General features: G+C 40.7%; 1 pseudogene across 1 annotated transcript; it reads right to left on the reverse strand.

The window, feature by feature from the left end:
- Positions 1–20,748: 20,748 nt before the first annotated feature.
- LOC307104348 (peptidyl-prolyl cis-trans isomerase B-like) lies at positions 20,749–21,285 on the reverse strand (annotated as a pseudogene). The gene has a single exon. The product of its transcript is annotated as a peptidyl-prolyl cis-trans isomerase B-like (transcript).
- Positions 21,286–24,416: the final 3,131 nt, after the last annotated feature.

Here is a 24,416-nt window from a genome sequence, read left to right on the forward strand (position 1 = left end):
ACCAAAACAATATATTCCAGGCTGGGCTCTTGACATTTGTTTTACATTAATTTTTAGTACTGGAGTACTTAGTTGCTAAACCTAATTTGTGGCTCATTACATCATTTTAGACAAAAATATAAACCAGTAATATTTTTCAGGGGGGATATGTTCTTCAAAATATTTGACGGGTTCTAAAAACAAAGTTCGGGAGGACTGGTTGCATACACTGATAAATTCAACAGTTATTAAAGACTTAGTAGGACCCAAACAATTTATTTTTATTTTTTTAATTACTTTATTGATTAAGGTATCACATATTTGTCATCAACTCCCCGCCCCATTCCCATCCCAACCCCCCCCCCCCCACACACGCATGCCCCCATCCCCCTGTTGTCCGTGATCACTGGTTAGGCTCATATGCAAGCACACAAGTAGGACCCAAACAATTTAGTGTATCAGTTAAACAACACATGTGAGGTGTAAATTCTAACAGTGGGAAATGTATTACAAACAGTGGAAATAATAAATAAACATTATATTGCAAATTGCAAAGTGACTTCTGTTGTGAAAAATAAAGTAGAAATGGTAAAGAGAACCAATTAAGTGATATGTGAGCAAAGCCTTAAAGGAGACAGGAAGATGTCCAGAGTAAGATCAGCAAGGTCGAGCCACGTCCCCCAGGGGAAGCCTGCCTGGGGTGCCAAGGTACCAAGTTGGCTGAAACAGTGGAAGGGTCAGGGAGTTAGGAGGGAAGGCAGACGAGGAAATAGCTCCGGGTGCTCTATGTCTTTGTAGGCCAAAGAAAGGCCCTTTACTTTTCCTCCCAGAATGAAATAAGGAACCAAGTGGTCCCCTGAGTAAAAACAAACTATACAGAGGAAACAAAAAGGAACAAGTCTGCCAGAAGGGGTTGAATTATGTCCCCCCACAAAAGATATGTTGAAGTCTAATCCCCAGTACCTGTAAAGGTGACTTTATTTGGAAATAGTGTCATTGCAGATGTGATTAGGTTAAGAGGAAATCATGACGTGGACCCTAACCCAATATGACAGGTGGCCTTACAAGGAGATACAGAGACATGCAGGAAGAACACCATGTGAAGGCAGAGGCAGATACTGGACTGTTGTGTTTTCACACCAGAGATCCAAGGCCACAGAACTGCTAGAGAATAACTTTGGGTTGTTTTAAGTTTCCCCAGTTGGTGGTATATTGTCACAGCAGCCCTGGGAAACTTACACATCAGTGAGAGTGAGGATGAGGCAGGAGGTGATGGAGGTTTCAGAAGAGAGGAAGGCAGGAGGGGTGGAAGGGACATTGGATCATAGAGATGCTGATGACTGTCCAGCCATCCTGGGATCACTCTATGTTTGTGTTTGTGAATTTCACGGAAGACCAGTGTGGTCTTCTGGTGCAGCTGCCCAGTGACAGAGAATTGCACGTAAGTTCAAGTGGGTACATTACAGGTGGGCAAGGTAGGGGCAGCAGAGGGCATTTCCAAGGGAGTGATATTAATAAATTGATCTTGGCAGACAAAGAGATCTTTCTCATTCTTTTTAATTGTTGCACTTGATACCCCCTAGTATGAATACGTTGTAGTTGATTTAGTCACTTCTTTATTGATGAGCATTTAGGTAGTTTATAGGTTTCTGCTATTGTGATCTTTTTTTAAAATTTCTTTATTGATTAAGGTGTTACATATGTGTCCTTATTCCCCCATTATCACCCCCCCCCCCAACTCATGCCCTCACCCCCTGTTGTCTGGGTCTATTGGTTAGGCTTATTGCTATTGCTATTGTGATCTTACTTACATTTTTAAAAATCTGAGAGTGGTTGCCTATTTTTTGTTATCTAAAATGTTACAACATGTATTCATATTTGATTTGCTAAATTTTTTAAGTGAAAGAAAAAAGTATTTGCATGACAATAAAAAACATAAGGTGATCTTGGAATTAAAATTGGGTACAGAGGGAAGTAATGGCTTGAGAGAGGGGTGAGAAACCATGAAAAAGTAGGAGAAACAATGAATTCTGGATCCCACTGAAGTTAATTTTTATTTTGCATTTCCTGGCATAGTACCTCACATATAATTCTATCCAATAAATTGCTTAATTGAAATACTAAAGCTCAATAGCTGTATTACTTACAAAATTAGGTTTCTGGATTTAAACACTGTAGAGAAATGTAGTATTTTAGAACAGGAAGGAGCCTTAGCAAGCATCTAGCCAGATTCCTACATGTTATTAGATGAGAAATGTTTAGGGTAAGTGCACTATTACATAGCTATTAAATCATAGAAGCAGAAGCAGAATTCAGGTTGTTGGTGGCTGTCTACTGCTGCTGCCACATCTATAAATTACTTGACTTAAAAGTCCCTCAAGTCACCCATGCTGGAAACAACTTTGAAATGCAATTCTTTTAATGTGTCTGTTAATGGTCATTTAAGACAGTTTGTTTTACAGAACACATTTTAAAAATCAAGTAATATTAGAATAGAGAGTAACCAATTATTTATCTATGGTCTATGTTAACCTATTTGCTTTTGCTACAGAGTTAGAGCATAAAAGAAAAAAAAACTGTAATTACTTTTTCTTTTAGTTATGTAAGCAAATGCAGAGTTATTAGGCGATTGCTGGGAGGAGGTTGGTTATGGTGAAAAGGAATTGTATTCCCATGTAGTCATTTGCATTAAAATGTATACCAGATGCTTGATGATAATTTATGGACAATGCCTTCCCTTGCATTCCTTTAGTTGTCACACAGTGAAAGAAAAATATTAGTCATATGTGGGGAAATCTGCACCAGTGGCCATATCTAATTTTGTGTTTCAATAACTACTTTGGAGCGGTCTGGAATTTCCAGCACTGCTGAGCATGTTGGTTATTGCCTTCAGTGCATTGTTCCTTTGAGCAATTTACCTATTTTGAAAATGTTAACATAGCCTCAGTACTTTCATTTCCCTCTACTCAGCATCTCACAGCTATACACACCAAGGAACAAAAACTAGAGAGGAGATGGGACCTCAATTCCGTTCCATTGAAGATGGCAGCAAAGTGGCTGCTAAAAAGTAAAAGTACTTCCGTCTTTTCTGAAGTTGAATCAAGAGCCTTTTGTGGTCCTTCCACAGACTGCTCCGGTGGTACGTCAGCTGGTGCCTGACTCTCCAGTTCATTGTGCTAACAGTGGACAAATGTTATTTCATTGACCCCACACCTCTCTTTCCACCGGAGAACATTCCCTCACTCGTCCCATGTGACTCTGGCTAGATGGTTAAGTCTGGGACCAACTGTCCCCACCCACAGAAAGGGGATGAGACTGAGTCTGGTGAATCCTGGTATCTCATTTACCCTCTGCAGGAATGGTTTCAAGGGGTAGCGACAAACCCCAAGCAGGACCAGAGTTCTTCTGTGGCCACTGGGAGAAAGAGATTCTTTCTCCCTCAGATCACAAGCTATGAAGACAAAGGGGGAGGTTGCCAACAGCCATCTTTTCTACCACATGAATGACAATAAGGCCAGCAAGAAAAATGAAACAGAAATGAGATGAGAAGGTGAGGGAGAAAGAGAAAGACACACACACACACACACACACACACACACACACACACACACACACACACGAGAGAGAGAGAGAGAGAGAGAGAGAGAGAGAGAGAGAGAGAGAGAAGATTATATTACACCATTTAAACTCCAGATCCAAATGTGTAGTCCATTCAACTGCTGAACTTGGTGCTGTAGGGCAGTAAGTCTTCTTTTCTAGTTAAGCTAGTGCAACCAGTAGGCACCACTACCTTCAAACACTTTCTACATGTTCCCCCTCCCTGCCTCCTAAATATACCTTAAACCAGTCCCATAACTTTCCTGGTCACCCTTGGTTATTGGAACATTGACACTCTCAGACAGTAAAAATCCCACTCTGATCTAAACAAAACCTTCCCCTTTCTTCCTGCTCAGACATCTCTGCCTGAAAGCTCAGGGATTCCCTGAAACCCTGGAACCGGCAATGAAGAGAGAGCTGGCATCTGTCCTCCCATGCCTGGTGTTCCAGCTCTCCACTCACTACTCTGGCTTCTCCAGAGGGACGGGAGAAAGTCTTCCTTAAACGTATTTCACAATCTAGCTGTTTATTCCTGCTGTTTGCAAATGTCGACACGCCGACACGCTGGGTGTTTCTCTCTATATTCCGGATTCAGGAGCCCCACCCTCAGCTGAGGGCTAGTCCCTGACACTTGGCTTTCCCTGCAGCCCTTTGGGGAGAAGTCTTTGAGCCGGGCTCCAGCTCAGTGACCTTTCCTGGTATCCATCTGGTCAACGGGAAATCTTGGCAGCCTTGCCCCCCACCCCACCCCACCCAGTTTGGAAAGAGCATGTTTGTCCCACTGCTGCTCTGCCCTTCGGTCCTGTCACTGTGGGCGGCCACAGTTTTCCTGCCTGTCTGCTTCTCCAGGTAACAGTCAGCAGTCTCTTTGTTCAAATGAGCCCACCATTTCCTGGGGGTGCCTCTCAGCACCCCCCCCCCCACCCAGAGCTCCTGTTCTGACTGCGCACTTCTTGACCCAATGCAGGACTTGTGAGATTTTATATGTCAGGAAGTCTCCTCTTCTTGAAAGCATGTCCTTGCTGCTCAGAGATTCTCATGGGCATCCATTAGTTGACTTGGGAACGCAAGTGACATGAAATCCAAACTAGACCTTTGAGGAAAGCCAGCTCAATAATTAGTCTCCTTGAACTCTCCTCTTCTTTTACATTGGCCAGTGGTGAGTAATTGGTGAAGGATCTCAGAAAGAACTTTTTGCAACGCCTATGGTTTTTCCCATGGATGAGGACAATCCTGCTCCATTGTCCTGAATCTCTGAGGCACTAGAGAGGTTCAATTGAATATTCCACTACAATGATTTCAGCTTAAGTTGTGTCGGTTACACACGAAGGAGTCCTGACATGTACACCTCCTTTTTCTCATTCATTTCAGAGGCCTTGGGGTACTGTTTACAGACACTATCTTCTCCCCTGAAAGGCCCCTATAAATGCCAGGTTTATTACCGCTGTGTTTCAATTCCCTACCATCTACTTGGCATCCCCTAGGAATTCCCCTCTGCTTACATAGAGGTCCTGAATGGTCTCTTTCCCACTCCTTGGCAACAAGTGCTTGATGAATGCATAAATAGACAAGTCAGCACAGGAACCCATGCACTGCTACCATCCTGATGTACTATGGCCAGTAATTTTCCATGTGTGAGTTCATGACCAATTTTCACTACTACCACTAGTCAGACCATTTTCTCAACCCACACAGAAAAGTGTGCATCTGTCTCTATAAAACACATTCAACATAGAAGTAAACTTTATCAAATAATCAAAAAAACAATGAAGACTCTTAAAGAAAGGGCAATGAGTTGCTACCAGCTTAAAAACAATAAGAAAATAGGAACATTCTTTGGGACAAGCTCATAAAACACAGATACTGTAGTATATTGCAAATGTGGAGCTTAATGAATTGTTACAAAGCCAAGGTGTTTGTAACAGCTACTAGGTCAACAAATTGAACTATGTCAGTCTTCCCAGAAGCCTTGCATGAGTCCTTACTCCAGTCATAAGCTCTTGCCCCCTCCAAAGTCACCACTATCAGCACTTTTATACTAATAATTCCTTCGCATTTTTTATTGTTTTACTTAAACTTGATATGATCTTAAATTTACACATCCCCCAATCCCATTCCTTTTCTTAAGAACGTGGGCTATTTCTTTTCCTTACAGTTAATTTGTTGAATAATGTACGTCAATTATCCTGTTGTTTTTCCAGAACTTGCTGATTTCCAGTTGCATACAGCAATTATTCCATGTCCACTGTAAGCAGCTGGATTCACAGGTGTGATCTGATTTGGGTTTGATTCCTTTGGCAAGACCAGCGGTGGCATTGTGCTTAATCATCAGGAGAAACTTCATGTCTGGTTTTCACTCCCTTTCAATGGTAGTAGCTACTAGTGCTTCAATCCATAGATTCAGTGGAGATTGAAAAATAGTTATTTTTTTATTTTACCATTTTGTTTTCATTTATTAGCTAGCATAAATCTATGAGACCCTTACCCTCATCTAATATTTAGTTATATGTACTAGTATATAGTTGCTGTAGGATAAATGAAATAAGTGCTTGATTCTTTCCACTTATTTACTGAGGTTTCCAGATAATGGACTCATTACATACTGTCCTCAAAAAAAGTGACCAATTTGGTTTTTAAAGATATTATAATCACAAGGATTTAAGCCTATATGATATATGTCAATCTTTGCCATTTCTACACTTATTGAAATTCAAATTGCACCCTTTTGGTCAGTAGGAATTTGTCAAGCTGGCTCTTTAATTCTTTTAAAATAAGCGCAGTAGTCTTTTTTATTTTTATTTTTAAAATATATTTTTATTGACTTCGGAGAGGAAGGGAAATGAAGAAAGAGATAGAAACATCAATGATGAGAGAGAATCACTGACCAGCTACCTCCTACAAGCTCCCTACTGGGGATTGAGCCCACAACCCAGGCATGTGCCCTGACAGGGAATTGAACCATGACCTTCTGGTTCATAAGTCAATGCTCAACCACTGAGCCACACCAGTCGGGCAAGCCCAGTAGTCTTTTATTGCTTCTTAATTATCTGACATTTCAAAAATGGTTTAGGCTAATTGTAATAGTTTCCTAGGGATTCTATAGCAAATGACCATAAACTGATGGTTTAATGCAACAGAAATTTATTCTCTCTGTCTGGAGACCAGGAATCCGAAATCAAATTATTGGTAGGACCATGCTCTGTTCCATGTCTTTCACTTCGCCTCTGGTGTTGCTAACAATCCTTGGCGTTTCTTGACTTGTAGACACATCACTCCAATCTTGGGCTCTATCGTCATGTGGTTTTCCCCTGTGTGTCTTCACATTGTCTTCCCGCTGCATGTGCCTGTCTCTGTGTCACTAGTCATGTTGGATGAGCCCACGTAATATACCATCTCCTAGGTTGTGGTATGAAAGAGAGACACACATGTTTATCTGCTCCCTCCTCCATTGTTTGAGAGTTCTGCATGGTATGCTAAGTCCCCTGCACTTCCAGAAAGCATGTGCATGAGTGCTGAGAAGACACTGCCTTGCATCTTCAGTTCCAGGAAAGCCCAGGGAAAATCAAGAGAGGGGTGCTTTGCATTTGAGTTGAGGGGCTGTCAGCATGTGATAAGATGCAGCCTCACTGAACTGCCAGCCATCACTGTGACCAGAATCCGAGATGAGGCTGAGAGAATTGGAGGTTTCATACAAACGTCTTCAAAACAGGAACCTTAGATGGGCTCCATGTCAACGCAGATGTAGGTGGTGCAGAATTGGCAGAGCATTTCTCCTATTCTCAACACAAATCTTTTATCTCTGAGTCCAAAGTGGTTCCAGAAGGTACAAAACTAGGGAGCTCATGCCCATTCCCCAGAAAGACCTGTCCTAAAAGTGTCACCCATCATCTCACATCATCTGGAACTCAATGACTCACATACATTGGGCTCCAAACGAGATTGGAGAGTCATTAGCACATGCAGCCAAGTGGTTTTGTGCTTCCCCAAAAATTACCATAAAAGGGAAAAGAATGGGAGAATGGATATCAGTGGATGTGGATGCCAGGACCTACGGTGGAAGGAATGATGGCCACAAATAAGAGTGACTCAGCACTCAGCAGAGGAGTGCTCCTGGAGTCCTGAGAAGGAGCAGTGACGTTCAGGCTAAGACCAGGAGGGCCCCAAGGGACTGCCAAGGATTCAACGCGGATGGAATCCCTTCCTTTTCATTAGTTAAATGTGGTTCCAGTGCAAAGGAGTCAGTATCCTCTCTTTTCAATACTCACCCCAACCTTTTGCTGGTTGATGCCCCTCCTTCCCTCTTGGCTGATACTCCTTTTGGGCTTTACGGGGATCTTACAATAACTTTTTCCCATTCCACCATATGGTCTGAGGCAAAATATATAACAGCTGTTCCAAAGATTTACAGACAAAGAACAATAGCTTAAAAACATTTATATCTAGGCCAATTTTTCAAATAAATTTGCAGCCAGGTACTTCCAGGAACCCTCTTAGCCTGTCACATTGGCAGGCGCCACACTGAGCCCAGTGCTCGGTGCCAGGGCACATTCAGTGATATATTGAGGTGGTTCAAGTCCACATTTGCAATCAGACTCAAGATACAGGAAAGGCTTCCCTAGAGCGCCTCTAACCAGGGGCTGACTGGAAGACAACAGCCATCTGTGGATGAAGGTTCTGAGAAGTAGGCTAAGTTCCAGGTCTTCTGAGGATTCTGATTGTCACTCTGCCTGCTAAAAAAATCTATTGGTCATTCCCCCAAAATCGGGGCACTCTGCAAACCACACTCAGCTCCTTCAAGAATTTTAAAGGTACAGGTGGCCTCAGTTGGCCAGTCACTGCTCATTTCTGTCCTGTCTCCTCCCCTCCTGATCTTCTCTGCCCAGAGCTGCTCTACTGGGAAGAAAGGGGGAAGCACAAACACAGGATGCTAATCTGGGTTCCTGGTATATAATAAAAGTTTATTCAATGTAGTTATTATTTCATCTGTTTCCTATCCAATTTTGTTAAAAGATCCCTGGGGCAGAATTCATGTGGCATGCTTCATGGTCCCTCCCCTCCCCAATATATAGCATATTACATTGCACACAGTAGGCCCGATATTGTACTGTTTGCTTAGCTAATAAAGAGAAAGTAGAAAAGCATGTTATTGGCAATATTCATTGACTACTGGGTCTGAATCTGCCCACTGGGTCTGAATTTGCCCCAGCAGCTGTGTGCATCACAAAACTTCAGAAGGATGTACCAGTGTGGCCTTCAGAGCTCAACCTCCCAGCCCTGAATCTTCCCTCTGCTACTTACTGGCCATTTGATTTTAGGTTAAGTACCTCTTTGAGCCTCAGTTTCATTATCTATAAAATAAGGAACATGATACAGGTAAAGTATTGAGAGCAATCCCTGGTCTATCTCCTTTTCTCCTCACTCAATGTTGTGTCTTTGAGAGAAAGAGCCCTGTCCTCATTTCCCTTTGGGTCCTCAGTGGCCAGGGTTCCTGCGTATAGGATGAGTTTAACAGATGCTTATCTTTTAACAAATAAACCTGTACTTCCCATGTCAGGTGCCAGTGATGAACTTCCCAGCATCTGCTGAATCTCCAGCACCTTAGAGACACTAGTGGTAGAGACTATCGTGCTCATGGGTATCTGTCTCCTTTCCTTCCAGCACCTGGAAGACTGTCCTTCCAATATGCCGAGGGGAATGGGGCTGTGGGACAAGTCCTAGGCCATAGGCAGTGAGAGGAAGTAGTGTGTGAAGCCAAATGTAATTGCAGGTGCTCAGCCCCCACTCACTTTTCTGTTGGCTGGGAAACAGGAAGCTACAAGTTTAAGGGGGCAGAACCTCCACTAGCCTAACCCACAAATTTTACAGAGCTGACCCCACACCAATCTGCAAGGACACATACTATGAACTATAAACCTTGTTGGGTTCAGTCATTATGATTTAGTAGTTACCATAGCATAGCCTAGTCTGATTAATATACCTAGAAAGGAAAACACATACACACACAATTTAGGGATGAAAAAATTGAAAAATGAGAAACAAATGAAAACAAATGATTCTGACTTGATCAAGGGAAGTGATTGATATTGTAACAAGAATCTAGATTCTCTCAATCCCAAACCAGTGTGTTCCTTCCTTCCCCAAGGCTGCCCCCATCAGCTCAATCTCTTTTCTGTCTCCCCACATATACTACACTCTCTCTTGGTTCTAGACTTTGCACAAGTTGGTCTTTCTGCCTAAAATGCAATTCCTTACTTCTCTAGCTCTTGTCAATTCCAGGCTCCCACAGACTTGTCCTTCTGATCTCAGCATAGGTAGCACTTCCGCTGGGAAGTACATTTAATCCTGTTGAGATGCTTCTCCTCTACTACCCTACCCTGCCTCCTAAAAATAGAAAAGCCCACACTGATGTGTATTTACACATTAACTTCTCTATAGTCGCGACTAGACTGAAAACTTTGCCCAGTCAGGGGCCATGTCCCTCTTTGCTCCCTGTGGCATCTTCTGGTTCTAAAACTGCACCTGTACACAGTGGACTGTCCATGGATGTTTATTGAATAAATATATGAAATATTATAGCTACCATTTACTAGGTGTTTATCAAGGGCCAAGTTCGATGTCTGCCTCCTCACCTAAAGGATCCCAATTTTTAAAACAATTGTATAAGGTGGATACTGCCATGCCATCTTTAAATTCAGGAAAACATCTTTAAATCCATAGAGATTTAAGATCTATGATTTAAGATACTCCACCAGAAATGAGCTGATGCACTTGGGCTCATTAACACGTCAGGTAATGAGGAGCTGCCAGCACAGGAAGAGCCCCGTCTTTTGGAGGACAGTTGGTCAGGGCCATCTCAGGACACCTGACTCTTATAATGAGGAGCCTGAGGCCACTATGGATGCCAATGAGGGTGAGGCAGGTGCTGGCCCATGCCTGCCTGTGGCGGCCCCTTGGGTTTCTGGAAATCCCACTGAGAACCATCAGGCGTTATGCAACTGAGGCCCTGCAGTGCATTTAGCGACATATTGTCACCTCGAGGGCATCAGACATGTCTACCCACAGGGGCTTCTATACAACCTGCTGAGGTCAGTAAAGGGCACTGGAAATTTGATTCAAAGATTTTAACTTGCACATGTTCCATTCAACACACATCTACTTAATACTAACTAGCAAGAGAGACTGCTGTTGCATATGCCTAAGAATTTGACATTTTTACCACCCACCGGCCACATGTTAGCTTCTGGTGTGTCTGCTGGCCATGGAGATAGAGGGTCCCAGCTGGCCCTCGGCACAGTGATGGCACATTGGGGCGTACAGAAGGGGACTCTTCATGTCTGTGTGCTAGTACCTTCCAGCATGTTGCTAGGAGTCCCACATGGATTCTATCAGGCTCAAACTGCTGGTAAATGTCCAGATAATAAATAGTCTACGCTCTGTGGTCCACATGGTTTTGACACAACCATCAACAGGTGGGTTGCAACCAGGATTCTAAGTCAAGTTTATCTGAATCTGAAGTCCCTGAGATTTCCCCTGAGGTTATCCTGAAAACATAGCTATTGCTTACACTTATATGCCTATATATGCCAGACATTGTTTAACACTCTTCAAAAATTATCTTACTAGTATGTGACCCCCATATGTCAAAAATATAATTTATTTGCTTCTACCTATGAAGTAAGAGTGACCTTTATCTGCATTATAGAAATGAGCAAACTGGGGCTTAGAGAGTGCTAGTAACTTGCCTCGGTCACACAGCTGCCTGTGGCAGTGCTGGGATTTAAACCCAGGCAGGCTGCCCGGAGAATCTAACTCCTATCCATTATGCTAAAACACAGGTGAACCAAGCACCCATAATAAAAGGTGTGTAATTTAATGCTAAATTGGCTGACAACGTTTAGAGGAAAGTGCATGTAGAACAGAGCTGTCAAAACAGTCCTCCTGAGTGAGCAGGGAAAGAAGGGAGGGATTCCAGTCAGGAAGAGCAACGTCTCAATGGCACCAGGGGACAGTGCTGGGTTCCATGGAATGGAGTTATCTGGTCCTTGTCCAGACACGTTGTATCCATCCATAACTAAAACCTATCAAGCACTTACAATGTGCTTTACCCCATTAAGCACTTTCATTGCCCTAAAAGACCAATTAATCTGTTTTACTGCATAGACGGTCAGAGACTATGAAAACTAAACATGGCTTTAGAAACCATGTGCCAGCTGCCCTCCTGAAGGAGAGACTGGCTCAGCACCACTGGCATTGACACCTGACCAATGGCTTTGCATGCGGCACGACCACGAGAGGTGTGTCAGGTAGGGCTTTTCCTTCTTTGGATGGCAGACCATACACTTCAAACATGGCCTAAACCCAAAATGGGAGTTTTATTGACTGCAGACCACAAGGTCCAGAGCCATTCCCTCAAAGCAGGGTCAGCGGCTTCATGAAGTGGGAGTGGGGGCAGGTGTCCTGAAAGCAATGTATGTCCCTCCATTCAATCGTCCTGGACTGAATCTTCTCTCATGTCCTCAATACCTTAAAGCCGTGGTTGGCAAACTGCGGCTCGTGAGCCACATGTGGCTCTTTGGCCCCTTGTGGCTCTTCCACAAAATACCATGGCCTGGGCGAGTCTATTTTGAAGAAGTGGCATTAGAAGAAGTTTAAGTTTAAAAAATTTGCCTCTCAAAAGAAATTTCAATCGTTGTACTGTTGATATTTGGCTCTGTTGACTAATGAGTTTGCCAACCACTGCCTTAAAGGGTTGATACATTGAATGTAAATACCTTAAAACTGAGTTGTCAACTGTTCCCGCCCTCACTCCCTCCCCCAATTTCCTATTATCTCCTCTTTACCTGTGCCACCCCACCCCCACTGCAGTGGAGTCCTTCTGCCCTGGCTCAGATGTTAGAAGGCCCCTGGGTTAGGGATCCCAGGGGCTGGAAGGATGTGCCCATGAGAGCCTCCATCTTCCTACTTTTAGAACTTGTTCCAAAGATCCTGGACTTGCCTGTCAAACACAGCAAAGGGCTAGACATTCTTCTTTGGCAGGTGGGAAAATTTGAAGCAAAATGAAGGGTAGTTTCTGTTCTTGTGATCCTATCTCTAACTTCATGATGCGCTGAGCTGAAGAAATGTTATAGGTACCCAAAAAAGAGAGAATGGAAAAAATAACACTGCCTAACTTGCTGTAAGATTAAAAGAGAGTGAAACAGTAGGAAAATAGGAAGAGCAAACTTTTTTGCTGGTGCCCTTGGCTTGAGTCAGACTGTTTGTATGACTTTATTATGTAATGTTAAGTTCTTTATGAAGTTGAATGAGTGGCTAATAGCCAACGGACTTTTTAAAAAATATATTTTTATTGATTTCAGAGAGATTTTTATTGAAGAGAGAGATAGAAATATCAATGTCGAGAGAGAATCATTGATCGGCTATCTCCTGCACACCCCCAACCAGGGATTGAGCCCGCAACCTGGCATATGCCCTGACTGGGAATCGAACCATGACCTCCTGGTTCATAGGTCAATGCTCACCTGCTGAGCCACACAGGTTGGGCTAAAATCCAACAGAATTTGTACCAACTTTGTAGGTTCTCTCAAAGATGCACACAGAAGTAATAACAACATTTATAGAGTAATTTCATGTACGCTAGCTATCCTGTTTGTTCATTGCATCAACCCTACCATCATGATTCTCATTTCATAGGTGCATAACTAAATGCTCAAGTATGTCATCTGCTAAGGACCAGGCCGCCACTCTGCACAAAGCCAGGAACCACCGTACTTCATAGTGTGCAATGACCCTGAAGCAGTGCGTGGCTTTCTGTGGGAGTCCTGACCAACCGGAAGTGATGGTAAAGGCGGTGCTCAAAACTAGGTCTTTGTCAGCTCATTCCAGGTACATGTTACTTCAATCTGTGAGTAAGGGAAGGATGATTTCTGCCCTGTCCTTTGTCTTCCCTCATTACAAAATATAATGTATATTGTAAATAAGTTTCTATTCACATGTACTAGTAACTTACTGAGAAAATTAGTCATCGTATTAGACTCAATATCTTAAGAATTGTAAGTAACTTTGTTCAAATACATTTTACTTAATATTGTATTCTATTGGTGTGATATAGTATTCACATCAAATGTTATTTAAAGCACATGTATAAAAATAGTTATACATTTATTAAATGTAAAAATGAAGGTTTCTAGATTGGATTTAGATATTTTAAATACTCTAGTTTTCCCATTCCAGCAAACTTATAAATTTGATATCCTAAAAAAATGTCTGCTATAAAGTACCTGTAAGGTATAAAATGAAATAAAAGTCTGAATCTTTTTAAGTTCACATGATCTTGAAATAACGTAAGAAAAATCCCCAGGGGACAAAACCAAATGGGGCAGGAGGATAGCGGTGAACCAGCGCTATGAATAATGGTTTGCCAATTTCCTGAAACTTTGTGCTTTGGGTTTAAAATCAACAGAGGCAGAAGAAAATTCTTAGATATCTTGGAAGTGGAGAATCTAACTGGACCTTCTCATGCAGGTAGAAACTCCAAGACCCCACTCAGTGAGAGGATAAACACAAAAATGTATCCACCTTTCAAAGAGAGAGAAGGTAACTTAAACTTTTAGGCACAAAGATTGACAGTCAGCAAACAACCAACAAACAAATGATGATGCTTCAGACACAAAATCAGATGTGAGACTTAAGAGACACACCGAACTTATCTTAAGGTCTGTTTTTATGGGAACCTAAAGTTAAAAAATGACTAGGTTAGAATTATTCTAGAAATGCAAATTTGATTTAACATTTGAAAATCAATCAACGTAGTTTGCCATACTACTAAGTTAAACTAAAATATCCTAAGGCCATCTCAGTAGGTGCTGAAAATATTTGATAAATGTTCACATCCCTTCAGCTTAAAACCATCAGCAGAAAATTTGAATCTACTAAAAATCTTAGAGCAAACATTGTACAAATGGTAGAATTTAAAACATTCCTTTTAAAAAAATCATTAAGACAAGGTTGTTCTTACACCATGAACTGGTGGCTATAGACAGTTTAGTAAGATGAAGAAAATAATGAAATAAGAGTTTGAAAGGAAGACACTAAAATTCCACTGTTTGTATATTATCTATAAAGACATTCCCTTCAAACATCTTCAAATTACTCTTATTAATAATGAGGTTTAACAAAATTGCTAGGTATAAGATAAATTAAAAATCAAGTTTATTTCTATAACCAAGCAACAAAGAGTAAATATAACTTTTATACAGGTGCTATTTACAATAGCAACAAAATATAAAAGGTACTAGGAATAAATCTAACAAAGTATGTTTAAGAGCTCTATAGGGAAAATGATAAAACTTTATTAAAATACTGTATATTTTGAAATCCCCTAATTAGATTGGGAAATGTGCCATATTAATGGGTAGAGGAACTCTATATTTAACAGATGTCCAATCTCCCCAAACATATTTTAACAAGGTGGTTTATTAAACTAGTTCAGCTGATTCTAAAACTTACAAGAAATAGGATTACGAATATTCAAGATGCTCCAGAAGAGGAAGGTGAAGGAAATGTTTTACCAGACAGTGAGATTTGTTCAAAATAAAACAAAAAACCAACAGCCCTACTAGCATGGCTTAGTGGTTGAGTGTTGACCTATGAACCAGGAGGTCCCAGTTCGATTCCTGGTCAGGGCACATGCACGGGTTGTGGGCTTGATCCCAGTGTGGGGTGTGCAGGAGGCAGCCAATCAATGATTCTCTCTCATCATTGATGTTTCTATCTCTCTCTCCCTCTCCCTTCCTCTCTGGAACGCCTCCCCCCCCCGAAATACACACACAATAAAATAAACATCGCAGTAGTTTACATAGTGTGGTACTGGCATAGCAATAAGCAATAACAGTGGGAAAAAGAGAGAGCACAGTATTTACCAGTACAAACATGGAGATGTGCTGTATCAGAAAGGTGCTAATTACAGACCCGTGGAGAAAAGCCAAATATCCAAAAGACGCTTTAGAAAAAAGAAGAAGAAAATGAAAGCAAGCCCTTATTGTACACCATACACAAACATAAAATGCAGGTTATTTAAAGCCAAGAAGAAAAAGTAAAAGAAAGAAAAGAAGAGAGAAAGAAAATAAAGACATATGTATATGATTGTGACTTTAGGGGTAGAAAAAATATTTTAATGAAACAAACAAGCAAAAAAAAAAAAGTACAAAACTTAAAGGGGAAGTTTGATAAATGTGAATCCATTAAAATTTAGAATTGCTGCTCATTCAAAAGACAACACGAAAATGAGGAGACAATGACAAGTCAGGAAAGTACATTTTTAAAAACATATATTTTATTGATTTTTTACAGAGAGGAAGGGAGAGAGATAGAGAGTTAGAAACATCGATGAGAGAGAAACATCCATCAGCTGCCTCCTGCGCACCCCCCACTGGGGATGTGCCCACAACCAAGGTACATGCCCTTGACCAGAATCGAACCCTGGACCCTTCAGTCCGAAGGCCGACGCTCTATCCATTGAGCCAAACCAGTTTTGGCAGGAAAGTACATTTTTATAAAGTATCAATATGCAGAATATATAAACAATTCCTACAAATCAGTGAGAAAAGACCAACAACCCAGTAATGAAATGGGCAAAAACTTGATATTTACTTCACAGAAGAGGAATTGCAAATGGCCAATAAACCCATGAAAAGATGCTCACTTTCTTTAGTAACTGAAGGAAATAAAAGTTAAAACCACAATGAGATATTATTTTACACACATATAAACAGGAAAATTTAAAAGTCGATGATACCCTTCTGGTAGAATTTTCAATTTGTATACTCACTTTAAAAATATTTTTAAAATACACATTAAAGTTAAAGTTGGGCAGAATTAAGATAGTCTATTCCATTCCTGTGTCCAAAACAATGTGCATTAGAACATATATGTATGTACAAGTATATGTTAAATAGTGCTTAAATTGTTAAATATACATTTTTTACAAGTGAGGTTAAAATAAATATTTTAAATGTAAAACAACTACAAATAAGCTAAATTTCCATTGGCAGAAGTGAAAAATTGTTCTATATTTATTACAGTTTAAATGAATGAACTGAAGCTACACGAATAGAGGCACAAAGTGGATTAGTGGTCAACAGGATTGGGGAGAGCAGAGTCAGGGGTGAATTACTAATGGGTACAAGGTTTCTTTTTGGAGTAAAAAAAATGTTCCAGATTTAAATAGTGGTGATGATTTAACTACTCTATGAGTATGCTAAAACCACTGACTTACTAGTACACCTCTTTATGGTATATAAATTGTATCTCAATAAAATATATAATGTTTAGTAAACAAAGCAAGTTGCAGAATAATACAAATAGTATGATAATGCTTAAACATAAGCATAATGCAGAAATATATTATTTTGTTTACATACATATGTGATAAAATCTTAAAGACAATTAAAGAATAGTAAAACAACATTCAGGATAATGATAAGTCCAGTCAAGTCTTCAAAATATTGGTGATATTCTATTTTTCAGGTGTACAGATGAGTATATTTGTTTAAAATTATTTAAAATTGATATAAATGTTAAATATAACTATGTTGCATAATGTAAAAAAAATTTAAATACTAGTAAACAAAACAAAATCCCATTAAATACGAGAGAGAAAAGTTGGAAGAGGATAAATGACACCTGCCTCTTAGAGTGTGAGATATAAAAGAGATAACAAGTTCCTAGTATATTACTTGACCAATAACAAACTCAAAAATATTAAGACAAGGTGTTGATACAGGAGTAGGTATAGTGGAAAGAAGTGAATAGGTTTGTGAGATATTTTGGATGGTTTGGGATTGGGAGTGATAAACATAGCAAGAATGACTAGTAGGTTTTTAACTTGCACAACTAAATGTCTGACTTACCAAAATACAGCAGTGAGCAAAAGTAGGTTTACAGTTGTTTATATGGATAATAATACAATAATTAATAGTATAAGAATAAACTCTGTTTCTCATACTCATAACTGTAACCTACTTTTGCCCCCACCTTTAATGTTTAGTCAGTTCAGTTTAAAATTTTTAAGTTTTAAAAAAATGTTTAATAATAAGAAATTAGCAATAAAAAAAACATGGGCAAGTATGAGAGTGGTTAAATGAGTCATAGTACAATTGCATGAAGGAATGAGTGTGTAGCCTTACAAAATCATGTTTTAAGAAACTGATTACATTCAAAAATATAAAACCAGACTAATATCTGCATATTTAGAAGAGTTCCCATTTTTGCACAATAATATACACTGAGTGGCCAGATTATTATGATCTCTGAACACATAATAATCTGGCCACTCAGTGTACTTCTCTTGAGTACCTCATTTATTTTATATCAAAGATACAGTGATAGAAAACTCAGGGCAAATAGGTGGTTGATCTCCAGCAAAAGTCTAGAATACTCTGGTACCCATTTGAGATACAAATACACTGAGTGGCCAGATTATTATGCGTTCAGAGATCATAATAATCTGGCCACTCAGTGTATATACATCTTATGCCCAAAAGTCCTCCAAGGGCTAGCAATGGTTGTCTTTGGGTGATATAAAATTGTAATTAATTTTTATTTATATAACTTTAATTTTATAACTAATTTTAAATTATTACTAAGTTTAATATTCTTCTATTCACGTTTCATAGTCTAAAATTGTTCTACAATAAGCAATTAGTATTTGAGATTATTTATTTATTTATTTTTTAGAGTGGGAGGAAGGGAGAGAGAGAGTGAGAAAGAGAGAAACAGCCATGTGTGAGAGATACATCAATCCGTTGCCTCCACATGCATCCCACCCGAGATCAAACCAGCAACGTAGGTATGTGTCCTGGCTGGGGATTGAACCTGCAACCTTCTGGTGCACCAACTGAGCCACACCGGCCAGGGGAGCAATTATTTCTCCAATGATCAGAATATAGTATATGTGGTATGTTACATTATGGCTGAAATCATCGTCAGTCTCTTCAAGTGTATGTGAAGACACTGAAGTTGTCTAGTAGGTTGCAAAGCCACACATGAAACCTTGTGTGTGCTGCAAGATAGTGTGGGAAATCAATTGGAAAGAGAAATGTATGTTTGCTGTGACATAATCATGTGGTTGAGGTTTAAAAGCCTCTTTCGGCAATCAAATTATAGCTTTCACTCAGACATATTTAACGCATGATCATAACGCCTTCTTTCCAAGTGCATCCCAGGTGATCCAAAGTGAGTGTTCAGCACAGCACCTTCTTGTACAAAACCACCTTAGGAAAGAAAGCTTGTTAATTTATCAGAGACATTTCAAAAAATCTGGTGGGACTACAGTCACTACATGGTTTTTCTCTTCTCCTTAATTTGGGAATGTTGGAGCTTTGTATGTTTATCCTGGCCTTGCCTGTTTGTCTTAATTTTCTCTACCCTTTTTTTCTGGTCTCCTTCCCTTCCTTCTTTTTGAAAGAACATATTTGGAATAAGTGTTATGTTTTGGTTTGTCTAGTCATTACAGTAGGGAAACCATGGTGTTACTTGAACCTTCTCTTAGAGGTGATGTGCTTTGTTCATGGCAGATACTTTTTTTAGTAAAATTCACATTATATAAAATAACTATGTTAAATTATAACACAGTGACATCTAGTACTTCCTCATGGTAATTTTTTTTTTTTTTTACATTTTAAGTGTTTATTTTTTTTTAAGAGCAATTTTAGGTTCACAACAAAATTGAGAGGAATGTACAGAGATTTCCCCCTGGTCCACACATGCACAGCCTCCACCCTTATTAACATCACTCACCAGGATAGTAGAGTTTTTTATTTGTTTGTTTGTTTGTTTGTTTGTTTGTTTGTTTTGCCAAGGATGAACCTACATTACTCCTCCCTACCCCACACTAAGAACCTCAAGCTGGAGCCCCTCTACTCAACCGTGGCAGCTTTGCTGCACCTACCATGGATGCCAACACAAGCAACACACAGAAAGTGGGTCTTGAGTGCCCCCACCAATGCCAGGCCTCACTTTCTGGCTACAGCTTAATTAGCATCTTCACAGACACTGCTAAAACTCAACCTGCCAGGCATCACCCTTCTGCCCACAGCAGGAGCCCCTCCAGCCATGGGTTATCCTGACTGGTCCTGGCCTTTCAGCAAGCCCAATTTTCCTCCTTTATCCCCAGCAGCTTCTTTCTTTCAAGTGTCCATTCCACTATAAACCTGGGTCTTGTCTGAAGCCTGGTTCCATCTGGGGGCACCAAATGCCCTTTGCTCCCTGAGGATGCTGCTAGTCCCTACCCTACCTTACCTCGGAATTCGGTGCCTTTCTTGGTCCCCACTTTTCCTGTCAGCCCAGGACTTTCAACCCATCATTGAAAGTACTTCCCTTGTTAAATGCCATCTCCAGGAACCCTGGCCATCCTTCGTGCCTTCTCTGGGCTGCATTCCAGCCTCCCCCACCTCCACGAGCACCTCACATGAGGAAATTGAGTGCGTCTAGGTCAACAGCGGCTTCCAGGCACCCAGACCCGCCTGCTGGACCCCTCAGCATCATTGTCCACTCCCGCTGATCCCTCCGCCTCGCTATCTTCTGCTCATCCCGGGATTCCTCACCTGCTGGTTTTCTCCTGCTTCAAGGAAGGCTTCTTCCAGAATGTTTTCCTTGGGCCCCTCTTCCTCTCTCTGACTTTTATTTTATTTTATTTATATATATATTTTAAAAACTACCTTTTTATTTTTTAATCTTTTTTTTCCAATATATGTTTTTATTGATTTCAGAGAGGAAGGGAGAGAGAGAAACATCCAAGAGGAGAGAGCATCCTGGATCGGCTGCCTCCTGCACGCCCCCACACCCCATACCTGGGGATCCAGCCCGCAACCCGGGCATGTGCCCTTGACCGGAAATCGAACCCGTGACCTCCTGGTTCCTAGGTCCACGCTCAACCGCTGAGCCACGCCGGCTGGGCGCTTTTTATTTTTTTTAAATTGGTCAGCATTGGTAGAAGTTTGTTACAAAACTGGGCCTATGGAACGTGAGGGACGGGTCTGCTCTGTCCGACATCCGCACTAGGGCTGGTGCAGCACAGAGCCCTGTGGGGAGCTGTCTTCAGCCCCCCGACCCCCCACCCCAGAGAGGGCAACAGACCCAAACACAGTCGCTCAAGAGGAAGCTGTCCCAGGGGCCCTACTCCTTGGCAATGGCAAAGGGCTTTTCCACCTTGATCTTGCCACAGTCTGCAATGATCGCATCCTTGACTCTTGTGATAAAGAATTGGGAGCCATCGGTGTCTTTGCCAGCATTGGCCATGCTCACCCAGCCGGGCCCATAGTGTTTCAGCTAGAAGTTCTCATCGGGGAAGCATGCCCCGTAGATGCTCTTACCTCTGGTGCCATCCCCCCGAGTGAAGTGTCCGCCCTGGATCATGAAGTCCTTGATCACACGATGGAATTTGCTGTCTTTGTAGCCAAATCCTTTCTCTCCCGTAGCTAAGGCCACAAAATTACCCACTGTTTTTGGAACAGTCTTTCCAAAGAGACCTATGACCACCCGGCCTATGTCTGCATCTCCCCACAGGCCGAAGTACACCTTGCTGGTGATTTTGGGCCCCTTCTTCTTCTCATCGGCCGTGGAAGGTCCCGGCAACAGAAGGAAGACGACGGAGCCCACGATCAGGGCAGCGACGAAGAGAAGTTTCATGTTCCGCTCAGAGAGGCGTAGCATCCATGGGGAGTGACTTTATTTTTTAAATAAACTTTTTATTGTTGATAGTATTACAGATATCTCCCCTTCCTCCCCTTTGCTCCCATCCTCCCGGCCCCTACCCACCCACCCATGCCTTCACTCCACTATTGCCCCTGTCCATGGGCTATGCCTATAAGCATATAAGTTCTTTGGTTTATCTCTTCTCCTCCCCTCCACCCTACATCAAGGTACGTCAGTCTGTTCCATGCCTCCATGCGTTGGGTCTTATTTTGTTGGTCAATTCATTCTGCTCATTAGAGTCCCTGACTTTAGAATGTTAACGTGGTCTGGGCACAATCCTGAGTGGTCTTCTCTATCTCATCTCTCACATAAGATTTTTGCTAATCCTGCAAATTCAAATGCAGCTATATGCCCCTGACTCCCAAACTGATACCTCCCATCCTAACCTTTCCAATGGTCTACCTGACATCTTCTCTTGGATTGCGTCATTTATGCCAAGCCTCCGTAGTCTAGAATCACTCTCTCAGTTCCCCCTCTGGACCCTCTCTCCTCGGCCAGTCTCCCCTCCTGCAGGGAAGGACGCTGCTGTGCACAACTTTCAGGAGCCATTCCTGATTCTTCCCCCCTTCCTCATACTCAAACTGTCACCAAGGTCTACTGAGCTTTTAACAATTAAAACACATCCTTTGTACACTTTGAATATTTAATAGATTCTTGCGTTACAAAATTCAGAAAATCGAAAAAGTAACTTGGTGAAATGTGAGTCCTTCCCTGTCTCCTACCCCTCTCCCTGGTCTACAAGGTTGCCAGCTTTGTGAGTATACTTTCAGAGTATGTATGCATGTACAGGCACACTGCTTTTTAAAAAAATAAAAATGTATCACTCTACTATGCACACTGTTTTGTGATTTATATTCTCACCTTACACTGTATCCTCCAATAGTATGAGTCAGCATTAATAGAGCTATCTCATTCATGTTACAGTTGCACAGTATTCTGGTATGAATATATACACACATACCTGTATATAGATAGATAGATGGTAGATATATGTAGATCTATACCTATATGTCTCTATCTCTACATATTACATCTATATTTCTATATCTACATATCTATCTATATCTCTTTATCTATCTATCTATTTATTATCTACCTATCTATCATCTATCTAAAATTTGACCAGTTCCAATAATTGGCATTCAACTTGCTTCCAATTATTTTGCTATTCTAGACAAAACTGTAATGAAGATATTTCAATAATATTATTGCATACATGTGCATGAGTTTTTATTCTAAACAATAATGAAATAAATACTCTTGTAAAGAAACCATCTCATATATGCACAAGTAATTTCTAGAAGTTAAATTGTGGGTCAAGGAATGTCAGCATTTGTCATTTTGATAGCTATAGTCAAATAGCCCTGTATAGGTGCTATTTCGGTCTGTACCATCAGCAACCCTGTGTGGAAACCTTTCCCAACATTCTGGCAAATAAGCTGTGTTATCAAACTTCTCGATCTGTGCCAATCTGATAGGTGAACGATTGTAGCATTCTGTGGTTTAAATCTGCATTAATCTTATTATGAGAGAGGTTAAGCAAACTTTCATTTGTTTAATACTTTCTTGCATTTATTTTCATTATTGTGAACTTTGTGTTTAGATCCTTCACCTATTTTTATATGTCGTTTTGGCCTCTTTATTATTCTCTTACAGGAGCTTTTTAAGGTATTAAAACTCAACCTTCCATACATCTGCCCACAGCAGAAGCTATCTCAAGCCATCCACCAGCTCCCACTGGGCTGTCCTAACTGGTCCTTGCCTTTATTTTATGTTTAACTAAATTTTGTTTTTTTAAGTTTTCAATTGCAGTTGACATTCAATATATTAGTTTCAGGTGTACAACATAGTGATTAGACATTTATATACTTTACAAAGTATTCACCCCAAATAAGACTAGTACCCATCTAACACCATACATAGTTATAACAATATTATTGACTATATTCCCTAAGCTTTACTTTACATCCTGTGACTATTTTCATACCTGAAAATTTGTACTTATTAATCCCTTTCACCATTTTCACCAATTCCCCCATCCTCCCTTCCATCTAACCACCATCAATTTGTTCTCTGTATTTATGGGTTAGTTTCTGTTTTCTTTGTTTATTTTTACTTTGTTTTTTTTTTTAGATTCCACACAGAAGCAAAATCATATGGTATCATCTTATTCTAGTCTGACAATTTTCAACAACACAATGGACCTAGAGAGTATTATGCTTTTTTCTCGTTTATTTCCCAAACACTTCTAATAGGTTCTTTCTAGTGTCCATTTCACTGCAAACCTTTTAAATACATACATACATACATGTATACATACATACATACATACATATATACACACATACATAATTAGCACTTCATCTGTGATTCTAGCTGCAATTTCTTCCCAGTTTGCTAACTATACTTTGACTTTGTTCTTACTGTATCTTTCCTCAGAATTCTTTTTCAAAAAGTCACATCTTTCAATAGTTCTTTCATTTTCTCCTAAATTTTATGGTTTCATGTTTTAATATTTAAATCTTTGATTCATCTGACATTTTAGTGGAAGACCTGGGACCCAACTTTAATGTGTCTTCAGACTTATTTTCTAGTATGCCAACCCCATGATTTACCTTCTCCCCAATGAAATAAAATTTATAATACACAAATCTCCCCTATGCAATTGGTCCTATTTCTGAACTGCACATAATTGGCCCTTTGATTGGGCTATCTGCCTATAGGTTCTTTCTCTCCCGTTAGACTGTGAACTTCCTGAGGGTACTGTGGGGTCAGAGATTTCATTTCACATTTTTTTCACAAACTGATGGGTCAGCCTGCTGCTATGACACGCATGCTGGTGGAGGACATGAGCTTTTCAGATCTGAGATTTCTGGCACAGAAACTTGCTTCTGTTCCTCTTGCTCCCCTCTTCCCAAGCATGATTAAGGTGACATAGAGAGGCCCAATGGACTTCACCCCTGCAGGGGCATTTTCACAACTGACACACTGGGCTTGAGGCATTCACCTCTTTTGTAGCAGGAAATAAGTAAGCCAGCTGTTTGTCCTGGAGGGAGCCATTATTTTATGGGTTAAGGTGATTGGCTGCA

The sequence above is a fragment of the Cnephaeus nilssonii genome, assembly GCF_951640355.1.
Source record: "Cnephaeus nilssonii genome assembly, chromosome: 8".
Taxonomy (NCBI): Eukaryota; Metazoa; Chordata; class Mammalia; order Chiroptera; family Vespertilionidae; genus Cnephaeus; species Cnephaeus nilssonii.